Genomic DNA, 13,779 nt, shown 5'->3' on the forward strand with positions numbered 1-13,779 from the left:
TCATGTTTGACAGCAATGCTGCCAGTTCTACCAAAATAAAATCACTAAAAGAATCTCTACTCACCTAATAGCATTCACTCTGTGCAGATTCCGCTTCTTCTCCTTACCGCCGCAACCCCCGCCAAAATCACATTCATCTGTTCCGCCACCGTTGATGCTGCTACAGCTACTGCTACAACTGCTGCCACTGCTAGAGCTACCACCACCACCCACCCCCAAGGCACTCATAGGTCGGTAGGCCAGCGGAATGATGGAACCCACGACGTCGTCCGCCTCGTCGTGATACACCGAGTCGGAACTCTGCGACAGGCGCGTCAGGTTGCAGTCCTGGTAGTTGTTGCGGAACGGGATCGGAAGCAGGAACCGCAACGTGGCCCCATTGCTGTAGGGCATCTGGAAGGATGGAGAGGAAGAGAAAATTAGGGATCACTGGTTAGTGCAATGAAAGATACATTGTGGTGGGCAGATTTCATGATTCTGGTGAAAATCATATCTAGAACCTGATGAGAAGCCTCTGGTCATCGTTTAAATCCTTCTGGTGAAAACCCCCTCGGGATTCTGATGAGAATCCCCTCGGGATTCTGGTGAGAATCTCCTCGGGATTCTGGTGAGAATCCCCTCGGGATTCTGGTGAGAATCCCCTCGGGATTCTGGTGAGAATCCCCTCGGGATTCTGGTGAGAATCCCCTCGGGATTCTGGTGAGAATCCCCTCGGGATTCTGGTGAGAATCCCCTCGGGATTCTGGTGAGAATCCCCTCGGGATTCTGGTGAGAATCCCCTCGGGATTCTGGTGAGAATCCCCTCGGGATTCTGGTGAGAATTCCCTCGGGATTCTGGTGAGAATCCCCTCGGGATTCTGGTGAGAATCCCCTCGGGATTCTGGTGAGAATCCCCTCGGGATTCTGGTGAGAATCCCCTCGGGATTCTGGTGAGAATCCCCTCGGGATTCTGGTGAGAATCCCCTCGGGATTCTGGTGAGAATCCCCTCGGGATACTGGTGAGAATCCCCTCGGGATTCTGGTGAGAATCCCCTCGGGATCCTGGAAGGATTCTCACCAGAATCCTGGAAGGATTCTCACCAGAATCCTGGAAGGATTCTCACCAGAATCCTGGAGGGATTCTCACCAGAATCCTGGAGGGATTCTCATCAGAATCCTGAAGGGATTCTCATCAGAATCCTGAAGGGATTCTCATCAGAATCCTGAAGGGATTCTCATCAGAATCCTGAAGGGATTCTCATCAGAATCCTGAAGGGATTCTCATCAGAATCCTGAAGGGATTCTCACCAGAATCCCGGAAGGATTCTCACCAGAATCCTGGAAGGATTCTCACCAGAATCCTGAAGGGATTCTCATCAGAATCCTGAAGGGATTCTCATCAGAATCCTGAAGGGATTCTCATCAGAATCCTGAAGGGATTCTCATCAGAATCCTGAAGGGATTCTCATCAGAATCCTGAAGGGATTCTCATCAGAATCCTGAAGGGATTCTCATCAGAATCCTGAAGGGATTCTCATCAGAATCCTGAAGGGATTCTCATCAGAATCCTGAAGGGATTCTCATCAGAATCCTGAAGGGATTCTCATCAGAATCCTGAAGGGATTCTCATCAGAATCCTGAAGGGATTCTCATCAGAATCCTGAAGGGATTCTCATCAGAATCCTGAAGGGATTCTCATCAGAATCCTGAAGGGATTCTCATCAGAATCCTGAAGGGATTCTCATCAGAATCCTGAAGGGATTCTCATCAGAATCCTGAAGGGATTCTCATCAGAATCCTGAAGGGAGTCTCATCAGAATCCTGAAGGGATTCTCATCAGAATCCTGAAGGGATTCTCATCAGAATCCTGAAGGGATTCTCATCAGAATCCTGAAGGGATTCTCATCAGAATCCTGAAGGGATTCTCATCAGAATCCTGAAGGGATTCTCATCAGAATCCTGAAGGGATTCTCATCAGAATCCTGAAGGGATTCTCATCAGAATCCTGAAGGGATTCTCATCAGAATCCTGAAGGGATTCTCATCAGAATCCTGAAGGGATTCTCATCAGAATCCTGAAGGGATTCTCATCAGAATCCTGAAGGGATTCTCATCAGAATCCTGAAGGGATTCTCATCAGAATCCTGAAGGGATTCTCATCAGAATCCTGAAGGGATTCTCATCAGAATCCTGAAGGGATTCTCATCAGAATCCTGAAGGGATTCTCATCAGAATCCTGAAGGGATTCTCATCAGAATCCTGAAGGGATTCTCATCAGAATCCTGAAGGGATTCTCATCAGAATCCTGAAGGGATTCTCATCAGAATCCTGAAGGGATTCTCATCAGAATCCTGAAGGGAGTCTCATCAGAATCCTGAAGGGATTCTCATCAGAATCCTGAAGGGATTCTCATCAGAATCCTGAAGGGATTCTCATCAGAATCCTGAAGGGATTCTCATCAGAATCCTGAAGGGATTCTCATCAGAATCCTGAAGGGATTCTCATCAGAATCCTGAAGGGATTCTCATCAGAATCCTGAAGGGATTCTCATCAGAATCCTGAAGGGATTCTCATCAGAATCCTGAAGGGATTCTCATCAGAATCCTGAAGGGATTCTCATCAGAATCCTGAAGGGATTCTCATCAGAATCCTGAAGGGATTCTCATCAGAATCCTGAAGGGATTCTCATCAGAACCCTGAAGGGATTCTCATCAGAATCCTGAAAGGATTCTCATCAGAATCCTGAAGGGATTCTCATCAGAATCCTGAAGAGATTCTCACCAGAATCCCAGAAGGATTCTCACCAGAATCCTGGAAGGATTCTCACCAGAATCCTGAAGGGATTCTCATCAGAATCCTGAAGGGATTCTCATCAGAATCCTGAAGGGATTCTCATCAGAATCCTGAAGGGATTCTCATCAGAATCCTGAAGGGATTCTCATCAGAATCCTGAAGGGATTCTCATCAGAATCCTGAAGGGATTCTCATCAGAATCCTGAAGGGATTCTCATCAGAATCCTGAAGGGATTCTCATCAGAATCCTGAAGGGATTCTCATCAGAATCCTGAAGGGATTCTCATCAGAATCCTGAAGGGATTCTCATCAGAATCCTGAAGGGATTCTCATCAGAATCCTGAAGGGATTCTCATCAGAATCCTGAAGGGATTCACATCAGAATCCTGAAGGGATTCTCATCAGAATCCTGAAGGGATTCTCATCAGAATCCTGAAGGGATTCTCATCAGAATCCTGAAGGGATTCTCATCAGAATCCTGAAGGGATTCTCATCAGAATCCTGAAGGGATTCTCATCAGAATCCTGAAGGGATTCTCATCAGAATCCTGAAGGGATTCTCATCAGAATCCTGAAGGGATTCTCATCAGAATCCTGAAGGGATTCTCATCAGAATCCTGAAGGGATTCTCATCAGAATCCTGAAGGGATTCTCATCAGAATCCTGAAGGGATTCTCATCAGAATCCTGAAGGGATTCTCATCAGAATCCTGAAGGGATTCTCATCAGAATCCTGAAGGGATTCTCATCAGAATCCTGAAGGGATTCTCATCAGAATCCTGAAGGGATTCTCATCAGAATCCTGAAGGGATTCTCATCAGAATCCTGAAGGGATTCTCATCAGAATCCTGAAGGGATTCTCATCAGAATCCTGAAGGGATTCTCATCAGAATCCTGAAGGGATTCTCATCAGAATCCTGAAGGGATTCTCATCAGAATCCTGAAGGGATTCTCATCAGAATCCTGAAGGGATTCTCATCAGAATCCTGAAGGGATTCTCATCAGAATCCTGAAGGGATTCTCATCAGCATCCTGAAGGGATTCTCATCAGAATCCTGAAGGGATACTCATCAGAATCCTGAAGGGATACTCATCAGAATCCTGAAGGGATTCTCATCAGAATCCTGAAGGGATTCTCATCAGAATCCTGAAGGGATTCTCATCAGAATCCTGAAGGGATTCTCATCAGAATCCTGAAGGGATTCTCATCAGAATCCTGAAGGGATTCTCATCAGAATCCTGAAGGGATTCTCATCAGAATCCTGAAGGGATTCTCATCAGAATCCTGAAGGGATTCTCATCAGAATCCTGAAGGGATTCTCATCAGAATCCTGAAGGGATTCTCATCAGAATCCTGAAGGGATTCTCATCAGAATCCTGAAGGGATTCTCATCAGAATCCTGAAGGGATTCTCATCAGAATCCTGAAGGGATTCTCATCAGAATCCTGAAGGGATTCTCATCAGAATCCTGAAGGGATTCTCATCAGAATCCTGAAGGGATTCTCATCAGAATCCTGAAGGGATTCTCATCAGAATCCTGAAGGGATTCTCATCAGAATCCTGAAGGGATTCTCATCAGAATCCTTAAGGGATTCTCATAAGAATCCTGAAGGGATTCTCATCAGAATCCTTAAGGGATTCTAATAAGAATCCTGAAGGGATTCTCATCAGAATCCTGAAGGGATTCTCATCAGAATCCACAAGAATGCCTCTTGGAATTTATTAAGGGATTCCTCTAGAAATTCCTCCAGGGATTCCTCTAGCATTTCCTCCAGGGATTTCTCTAGGAATTTCTCCAGGGATTTCTCTAGGAATTCCTCCAGGGATTCCTCTAGGAATTCCTCCAGGGATTTCTCTAGGAATTCCTCCAGGGGTTCCTCTAGGAATTTCTCCAGGGATTATTCTAGGAATTCCTCTAGAAATTCCTCCAGGGATTCCTCTAGGAATTCTTCCAGGGATTCCTCTAGTAATTCCTCCAGGGATTCCTTTAGGAATTTCTCTAGGAATTCCTCCAGGGGTCCTCTAGGAATTCCTCCAGGGATTCCTCTACGAATTCTTCCAGGGATTCCTCTAGTAATTCCTCCAGGGATTCCTCTAGGAATTCTTCCAGGTATTCCTCTAGGAATTCTTCCCGGGAATCCTCTAGGAATTCTTCCAGGGATTCCTTTAGTAATTCTTCCAGGGATTCCTTTAGTAGTTCCTCCAGGGATTCCTTTAGGAATTCCTCCAGGGATTCCTCTAGGAATTCCTCCAGGGATTCCTCTAGGAATTCCTCCAGGGATTCCTCTAGGAATTCCTCAAGGGATTCCTCTAGGAATTCCTCCAGGGATTCCTCTCGGAATTCCTCCAGGGATTCCTCTAGGAATTCCTCCAGGGATTCCTCTAGGAATTCCTCCAGGGATTCCTCTAGGAATTCCTCCAGGGATTCCTCTAGGAATTCCTCGTGGGATTTCTCTAGGAATTTTTCCAAAGATTCCACTAGGAATTCTTCCAGGGATTTCTCTAGGAATTCCTCTAGAAATTCCTCCAGGGATTTCTCTAGGAATTCTTCCAGGGATTTCTCTAGGAATTCCTCCAGGGGTTCCACCAGGAATTCCTCCAGGGGTTCCACTAGGAATTCCTCCAGGGATTCCTCTAGGAATTCATGTAGGGATTCCTCTAGGAATTCCTGTAGGGATTTCTCTAGGAATTCCTCCAGGGATTCCTCTAGGAATTCCTCCAGGGATTCCTCTAGGAATTCCTCCAGGGATTCCTCTAGGAATTCCTCCAGGGATTCCTCTAGGAATTCCTCCAGGGATTCCTCTAGGAATTCCTCCAGGGATTCCTCTAGGAATTCCTCCAAGGATTCCTCTAGGAATTCCTCCTGGGATTCCTCTAGGAATTCCTCCAGGGATTCCTCTAGGAATTCCTCCAGGGATTCCTCCAGGAATTCCTCCAGGGATTCCTCTACGAATTCTTCCAGGGATTCCTTTAGTAATTCTTCCAGAGATTCGTTTAGTAATTCATCCAGGGATTCCTCTAGGAATTCCACCATGGATTCCTCTAGGAATTTCTCCAGGGTTTCCTCTAGGAATTCCTCCAGGGATTCCTCTAGGAATTCCTCCAGGGATTCCTCTAAGAATTCCTCCAGGGATTCATCTCGGAATTCCTCCTGGGATTCCTCTAGGAATTTCTCCAGGGATTCCTCTAGAAATTCCTCCTGGGATTTCTCTAGGAATTTTTCCAAAGATTTCTCTAGGAATTCCTCTAGAAATTTCTCTAGGAATTCCTCTAGATATTTCTCTAGGAATTCCTCTAGAAATTCCTCCAGGGATTCCTCTAGGAATACCTCCAGGAATTCCTCTAGGAATTCCTCCAGGAATTCCTCTAGCAATTCCTCCAGGGATTTCTCTAGGAATACCTCCAGGGATTCCTCTAGGAATTCCTCCAGGGATTCCTCTAGAAATTCCTTCCGAGATTCCTCTAGGAATTCCTCCAGGGATTCCTCCAGCGATTCCTCTAGAAATTCTTCAGGGATTCCTCTAGGAATTTCTTTAGGAATCTCTCCAGGGATTCCACGAGGAATTCCTCCAGGGATGCCTCTAGGAATTCCTCAAGGAATTCTGCCAGGGATTCCTCTAGGAATTCTTTCAGGGATTCCTCTAGGAATTCCTCTAGGTATTCCTCCAGGGATTCCTCTCGGAATTTCTCCAGGGATTCCTCCAGGGATTCCTCCAGGGATTCTTCCAGGAATTCCTCCCGGGATTCCTCCAGGGATTCGTCCCGGGATTCCTCCAGGAATACCTCCAGGAATTCCTCCAGGAATTCCTCCAGGGAATCCTCCAGGAATTCCTCCAGGGATTCCTCCAGGAATTCCTCCAGGGATTCCTCCAGGAATTCCTCCAGGGATTCCTTCAGGGATTCCTCTAGGAATTCCTCCAGGGATTCCTCTAGGAATATCTCCAGGGATTCCTCTAGGAATATCTCCAGGGATTCCTCTAGGAATATCTCCAGGGATTCCTCTAGGAATATCTCCAGGGATTCCTCTAGGAATATCTCCAGGGATTCCTCTAGGAATATCTCCAGGGATTCCTTCAGGGAATCCTCCAGGGATTCCTCTAGGAATTCCTCCAGGGATTCCTCTAGGAATTTCTCTAGGAATTCCTCCAGGGATTCCTCTAGGAATTCCTCCAAGGATCCCTCTGGGAATTTCTCTAGGAATTCCTCTAGGAATTCCTCCAGGGATTCCTCTAGGGATTCCTCCAGTGATTCCTCCAGGGATTCCTCTAGGAATTCCTCCAGGGATTCCTCTAGGAATTCCTCCAGGGATTCATCTAGGAATTCCTCCAGGGATTCCTCTAGGAATTCCTCCATGGATTCCTCTAGGAATTCCTCCAGGGATTCCTCTAGGAATTCCTCCAGGGATTCCTCTAGGAATTCCTCCAGGGATTCCTCTAGGAATTCCTCCAGGGATTCCTCTAGGAATTCCTCCAGGGATTCCACTAGGATTTCCTCCAGGGGTTCATCTAGGAATTCCTCCAGGGATTCCTCTAGGAATTCCTCCAGGGATTCCTCTAGGGATTCCTCCAGTGATTCCTCCAGGGATTCCTCTAGGAATTCCTCCACGGATTCCTCTAGGAATTCCTCCAGGGATTCCTCTAGGAATTCCTCCAGGGATTCATCTAGGAATTCCTCCAGGGATTCCTCTAGGAATTCCTCCACGGATTCCTCTAGGAATTCCTCCAGGGATTCCTCTAGGAATTCCTCCAGGGATTCATCTAGGAATTCCTCCAGGGATTCCTCTAGGAATTCCTCCATGGATTCCTCTAGCAATTCCTCCAGGGATTTCTCTAGGAATACCTCCAGGGATTCCTCTAGGAATTCCTCCAGGGATTCCTCTAGAAATTCCTTCCGAGATTCCTCTAGGAATTCCTCCAGGGATTCCTCCAGCGATTCCTCTAGAAATTCTTCAGGGATTCCTCTAGGAATTTCTTTAGGAATCTCTCCAGGGATTCCACGAGGAATTCCTCCAGGGATGCCTCTAGGAATTCCTCAAGGAATTCTGCCAGGGATTCCTCTAGGAATTCTTTCAGGGATTCCTCTAGGAATTCCTCCAGGGATTCCTCTAGGTATTCCTCCAGGGATTCCTCTCGGAATTTCTCCAGGGATTCCTCTAGGAATTCCTCCAGGGATTCCTCCAGGGATTCTTCCAGGAATTCCTCCCGGGATTCCTCCAGGGATTCGTCCCGGGATTCCTCCAGGAATACCTCCAGGAATTCCTCCAGGAATTCCTCCAGGGAATCCTCCAGGAATTCCTCCAGGGATTCCTCCAGGAATTCCTCCAGGGATTCCTCCAGGAATTCCTCCAGGGATTCCTTCAGGGATTCCTCTAGGAATTCCTCCAGGGATTCCTCTAGGAATATCTCCAGGGATTCCTCTAGGAATATCTCCAGGGATTCCTCTAGGAATATCTCCAGGGATTCCTCTAGGAATATCTCCAGGGATTCCTCTAGGAATATCTTCAGGGATTCCTCCAGGGAATCCTCCAGGGATTCCTCTAGGAATTCCTCCAGGGATTCCTCTAGGAATTTCTCTAGGAATTCCTCCAGGGATTCCTCTAGGAATTCCTCCAAGGATCCCTCTGGGAATTTCTCTAGGAATTCCTCTAGGAATTCCTCCAGGGATTCCTCTAGGGATTCCTCCAGGGATTCCTCTAGGAATTCCTCCAGGGATTCCTCTAGGAATTCCTCCAGGGATTCATCTAGGAATTCCTCCAGGGATTCCTCTAGGAATTCCTCCATGGATTCCTCTAGGAATTCCTCCAGGGATTCCTCTAGGAATTCCTCCAGGGATTCCTCTAGGAATTCCTCCAGGGATTCCTCTAGGAATTCCTCCAGGGATTCCTCTAGGAATTCCTCCAGGGATTCCACTAGGATTTCCTCCAGGGGTTCATCTAGGAATTCCTCCAGGGATTCCTCTAGGAATTCCTCCAGGGATTCCTCTAGGGATTCCTCCAGGGATTCCTCTAGGAATTCCTCCACGGATTCCTCTAGGAATTCCTCCAGGGATTCCTCTAGGAATTCCTCCAGGGATTCATCTAGGAATTCCTCCAGGGATTCCTCTAGGAATTCCTCCACGGATTCCTCTAGGAATTCCTCCAGGGAATCCTCTAGGAATTCCTCCAGGGATTCATCTAGGAATTCCTCCAGGGATTCATCTAGGAATTCCTCCAGGGATTCCTCTAGGAATTCCTCCATGGATTCCTCTAGCAATTCCTCCAGGGATTTCTCTAGGAATACCTCCAGGGATTCCTCTAGGAATTCCTCCAGGGATTCCTCTAGAAATTCCTTCCGAGATTCCTCTAGGAATTCCTCCAGGGATTCCTCCAGCGATTCCTCTAGAAATTCTTCATGGATTCCTCTAGGAATTTCTTTAGGAATCTCTCCAGGGATTCCACGAGGAATTCCTCCAGGGATGCCTCTAGGAATTCCTCCAGGGATTCCACTAGGATTTCCTCCAGGGGTTCATCTAGGAATTCCTCCAGGGATTCCTCTAGGAATTCCTCCAGGGATTCCTCTAGGGATTCCTCCAGGGATTCCTCTAGGAATTCCTCCACGGATTCCTCTAGGAATTCCTCCAGGGATTCCTCTAGGAATTCCTCCAGGGATTCATCTAGGAATTCCTCCAGGGATTCCACTAGGATTTCCTCCAGGGGTTCATCTAGGAATTCCTCCAGGGATTCCTCTAGGAATTCCTCCAGGGATTCCTCTAGGGATTCCTCCAGGGATTCCTCTAGGAATTCCTCCACGGATTCCTCTAGGAATTCCTCCAGGGATTCCTCTAGGAATTCCTCCAGGGATTCATCTAGGAATTCCTCCAGGGATTCCTCTAGGAATTCCTCCACGGATTCCTCTAGGAATTCCTCCAGGGATTCCTCTAGGAATTCCTCCAGGGATTCATCTAGGAATTCCTCCAGGGATTCATCTAGGAATTCCTCCAGGGATTCCTCTAGGAATTCCTCCATGGATTCCTCTAGCAATTCCTCCAGGGATTTCTCTAGGAATACCTCCAGGGATTCCTCTAGGAATTCCTCCAGGGATTCCTCTAGAAATTCCTTCCGAGATTCCTCTAGGAATTCCTCCAGGGATTCCTCCAGCGATTCCTCTAGAAATTCTTCAGGGATTCCTCTAGGAATTTCTTTAGGAATCTCTCCAGGGATTCCACGAGGAATTCCTCCAGGGATGCCTCTAGGAATTCCTCAAGGAATTCTGCCAGGGATTCCTCTAGGAATTCTTTCAGGGATTCCTCTAGGAATTCCTCCAGGGATTCCTCTAGGAATTCCTCCAGGGATTCCTCTAGGTATTCCTCCAGGAATTCCTCTCGGAATTTCTCCAGGGATTCCTCTAGGAATTCCTCCAAGGATTCCTCCAGGGATTCCTCCAGGGATTCTTCCAGGAATTCCTCCCGGGATTCCTTCAGGGATTCGTCCCGGGATTCCTCCAGGAATACCTCCAGGAATTCCTCCAGGAATTCCTCCAGGGAATCCTCCAGGAATTCCTCCAGGGATTCCTCCAGGAATTCCTCCAGGGATTCCTCCAGGAATTCCTCCAGGGATTCCTTCAGGGATTCCTCTAGGAATTCCTCTAGGGATTCCTCTAGGAATATCTCCAGGGATTCCTCTAGGAATATCTCCAGGGATTCCTCTAGGAATATCTCCAGGGATTCCTCCAGGGAATCCTCCAGGGATTCCTCTAGGAATTCCTCCAGGGATTCCTCTAGGAATTTCTCTAGGAATTCCTCCAGGGATTCCTCTAGGAATTCCTCCAAGGATTCCTCTGGGAATTTCTCTAGGAATTCCTCTAGGAATTCCTCCAGGGATTCCTCTAGGGATTCCTCCAGTGATTCCTCCAGGGATTCCTCTAGGAATTCCTCCACGGATTCCTCTAGGAATTCCTCCAGGGATTCCTCTAGGAATTCCTCCAGGGATTCATCTAGGAATTCCTCCAGGGATTCCTCTAGGGATTCCTCCATGGATTCCTCTAGGAATTCCTCCAGGGATTCCTCTAGGAATTCCTCCAGGGATTCCTCTAGGAATTCCTCCAGGGATTCCTCTAGGAATTCCTCCAGGGATTCCACTAGGATTTCCTCCAGGGGTTCCTCTAGAAATTCCTCCAGGGGTTCCTCTAGGAATTCCTCCAGGGATTCCTCTAGGAATGCCTCCAGGGATTCCTCTAGGAATGCCTCCAGGGATTCCTCTAGGAATGCCTCCAGGGATTCCTCTAGGAATGCCTCCAGGGATTCCTCTAGGAATGCCTCCAGGGATTCCTCTAGGAATTCCTCCAGGGATTCCTCTAGGAATTTCTCCAGGGATTCCTCTAGGAATGCCTCCAGGGATTCCTCTAGGGATTCCTCCAGTGATTCCTCCAGGGATTCCTCTAGGAATTCCTACACGGATTCGTCTAGGAATTCCTCAAGGGATTCCTCTAGGAATTCCTCCAGGGATTCATCTAGGAATTCCTCCAGGGATTCCTCTAGGAATTCCTCCAGGGATTCCTCTAGGAATTCCTCCAGGGATTCCTCTAGGAATTCTTCCAGGGATTTCTCTAGGAATTCCTCCAGGGATTCCTCCAGGAATTCTTCTACTAATTTCTCCACGGATTTCTCTAAGAATTCCTCAAGATACTTCTAGGAATTTCTTCAGAGATGCCTTTGGGAATTCCTCAAACAGTTTTTTAAGGATTTCTCCAAGTGTTTGTCGTGAAATTCCTCCACGAGTCCTTTAGGGATTCCTCCAGGAATTTCTCCAAGGATAGCTCCAGGGATCTCTCTACGAACTTTTCCAAGGATTATTAAAGAAGGAGATTCCGCAGCCCTTCGTCAAATTTACTGTTCTGCAGTGTTGCACACACTGTCTAATCTAATCAGAATTTATTGTGTAGTCGCATAAAAAGCTCATAAGACCGTGAATCAGCTATCTAAAAACCATTATCAAACATACCAACGTACCTTCCAATGTTCTTCGCTACAATCGTTGACGTCACGTGAATAAATAAAACGTGCAGAGAATTATTTCCAATTAAGCTCGATTTAAAACGCTCGGCTTCAAGCCATGACGTATCACCGAATCAACCGAAAACAAACAAAAAATCCGAACAAACCAACAAACGACCAACGATATGTAGGTATGTAGGTAAATACAAACTTTACCGTTAGACGCGATCACCGGGTTCTTATGAACGAACGGGCGCACCACAAGCGAAACCCTAAGTAGGCGCTGCTAAATAGAAGATAAGCCACCACAGCGCGACGCGACGATATCACAAACGCAGTGAAAAAGAAACATTCAAACACTCTTCTTCTGCTTAGCTATCACTTGCACCTTTTCATTGCGCCAATTTTTTATCGGAATCACCCACAGACACTTGCGCAATCCACTTTGAATTTTATTTATCTTCCTCACTTGCTTCTTTGCCTACTGCGGCTTTTCCCCTTCACTACTGAAGAAACTTTTTTACGCAAATGCACTGGATTCCCCCTTTCAAAACAAACACAACATAATTGGCAAAGCTTGCTTGTATGTTCTTCTTTTTTCCGGAAATTTCACTTTACTTCAAGCCTTCTTCGATTGCACCTGAAGCCACGTGAAAACGTTATCACCAATCACAATCAGGTGATTGGCCTTCCCCTCGTTCGCGATCTTCGCGGCGGCGACGACGACGACCGATCAGACGCGCTGACGATCCGCTTCTTCCCGTGACGACGAGCGACGCGACAAATTTTAGTACCGTTATTTTTCACTTAGCAATTCTTAAAACCGGATAAAACTACTTTTAATCAAGCGATTATGACTGTTCTACCGTAGTGGGCGACGAAATTGTCGATCTCTGTTCTAAAGTAGCCTACTTCGATCGATCTCTATTGTTTGCGGATGACGCGACGCGCGTGCCCCTCTTCACCAGATTCCCGGTCTGATCGATGGGACTAAAAAATCTGCACTGGCTCTTCTGCTGGAGAAAAACATCCATCAGCAGACTACCACACAGAGAAACGCTTAACTGCTGATGATTGAAGGAAGCACAAAACCGGTACAACATTGTGTAGGTGCAAAGCAACACGACACGGAACAATAATCCCCCTTCGCGAAAGGAGGAACGCGAGCCGGCGCAGCGCGACCGCGTGCAGAGAAGAGGAGAAAAGATAAAAACGATTCGCGAGAGCGCGGTGTGTGTTGCGCTTAAGCCGCATCAGGCTGATGCGCAAGTGTGTGCGCCACCGGCGTATCACTTTCGAAAAATTTCAGTCAGGTTTGGTGCTGATGAGTTCGTAAAGTTTTAATAAACTTACGTTAAAATTTAATAGATTTGAGCCGTAAGAAGTGAGAAGTGAGCAGTATGAAATTGTTAGTGAGGAGTTCAAAGTGACCCAAGAAACAGAACTAGGAACTAGCTTAACAACAGTTTCTTAAGCTAAAGTTAGTTTAAAAGTCGTTTGTTCCACTCTTGTACAGCAAAGATGTTTGTTGGGGAGTAGACAGGTCACATGTGTATGCATCGTAAAACACATCGCCTCCGTACGTGTAGCTAGGGTAGCGAGCCACTTGGGCAGTGGCCGGAATTTTGGGCACTTTTCGATACAGCCCAGTCGATTGCAGACCAATTGACATTTCAAGACATTTCAATTAATTTTAAGGAGCACCAGTGGGTTTCAGGTACGGTTTTAAGGGCGTTCCGAGACGTGTTAGTACCTCTAGTACCCCTCCTCCTCTAAACATACTTGGCTCCCTGAAGCACCTCCGAGACCACTGGAACCCCCAAAAACTTATACCTCTGAGCCCCTGAGACTTCCTGAAACTCCTTGAAGCGCCAACGGACCTCATGGAACCCATAAGAGCTTCTGAAATTCCACGAGTCCTCCTGAAAGGCCAGGTACTGGACTGGCCGAAATCCAAGGGGTTGGAAACTCTGGCACCTTGAATTGTGTCGAAAGGTGTTTCTTGGGTGTTTTTGGGTGTTTCTGTGTGCTTGACAGCA

General features: G+C 47.0%; 1 protein-coding gene across 1 annotated transcript in view; it reads right to left on the reverse strand.

Moving 5' to 3' along the window:
• Positions 1–264: 264 nt before the first annotated feature.
• The window catches only part of LOC109405109 (protein MAK16 homolog A), a 100,338-nt gene continuing 86,823 nt past the window's right edge, over positions 265–13,779 (reverse strand). Inside the window, exon 4 of the mRNA XM_062844225.1 lies at positions 265–393. The gene's annotated coding sequence lies outside the window, so the exon portion shown is untranslated. The remainder of the gene's footprint in view (positions 394–13,779) is intronic.

Source organism: Aedes albopictus, chromosome 1 (assembly GCF_035046485.1).
Source record: "Aedes albopictus strain Foshan chromosome 1, AalbF5, whole genome shotgun sequence".
Lineage (NCBI taxonomy): Eukaryota > Metazoa > Arthropoda > Insecta > Diptera > Culicidae > Aedes > Aedes albopictus.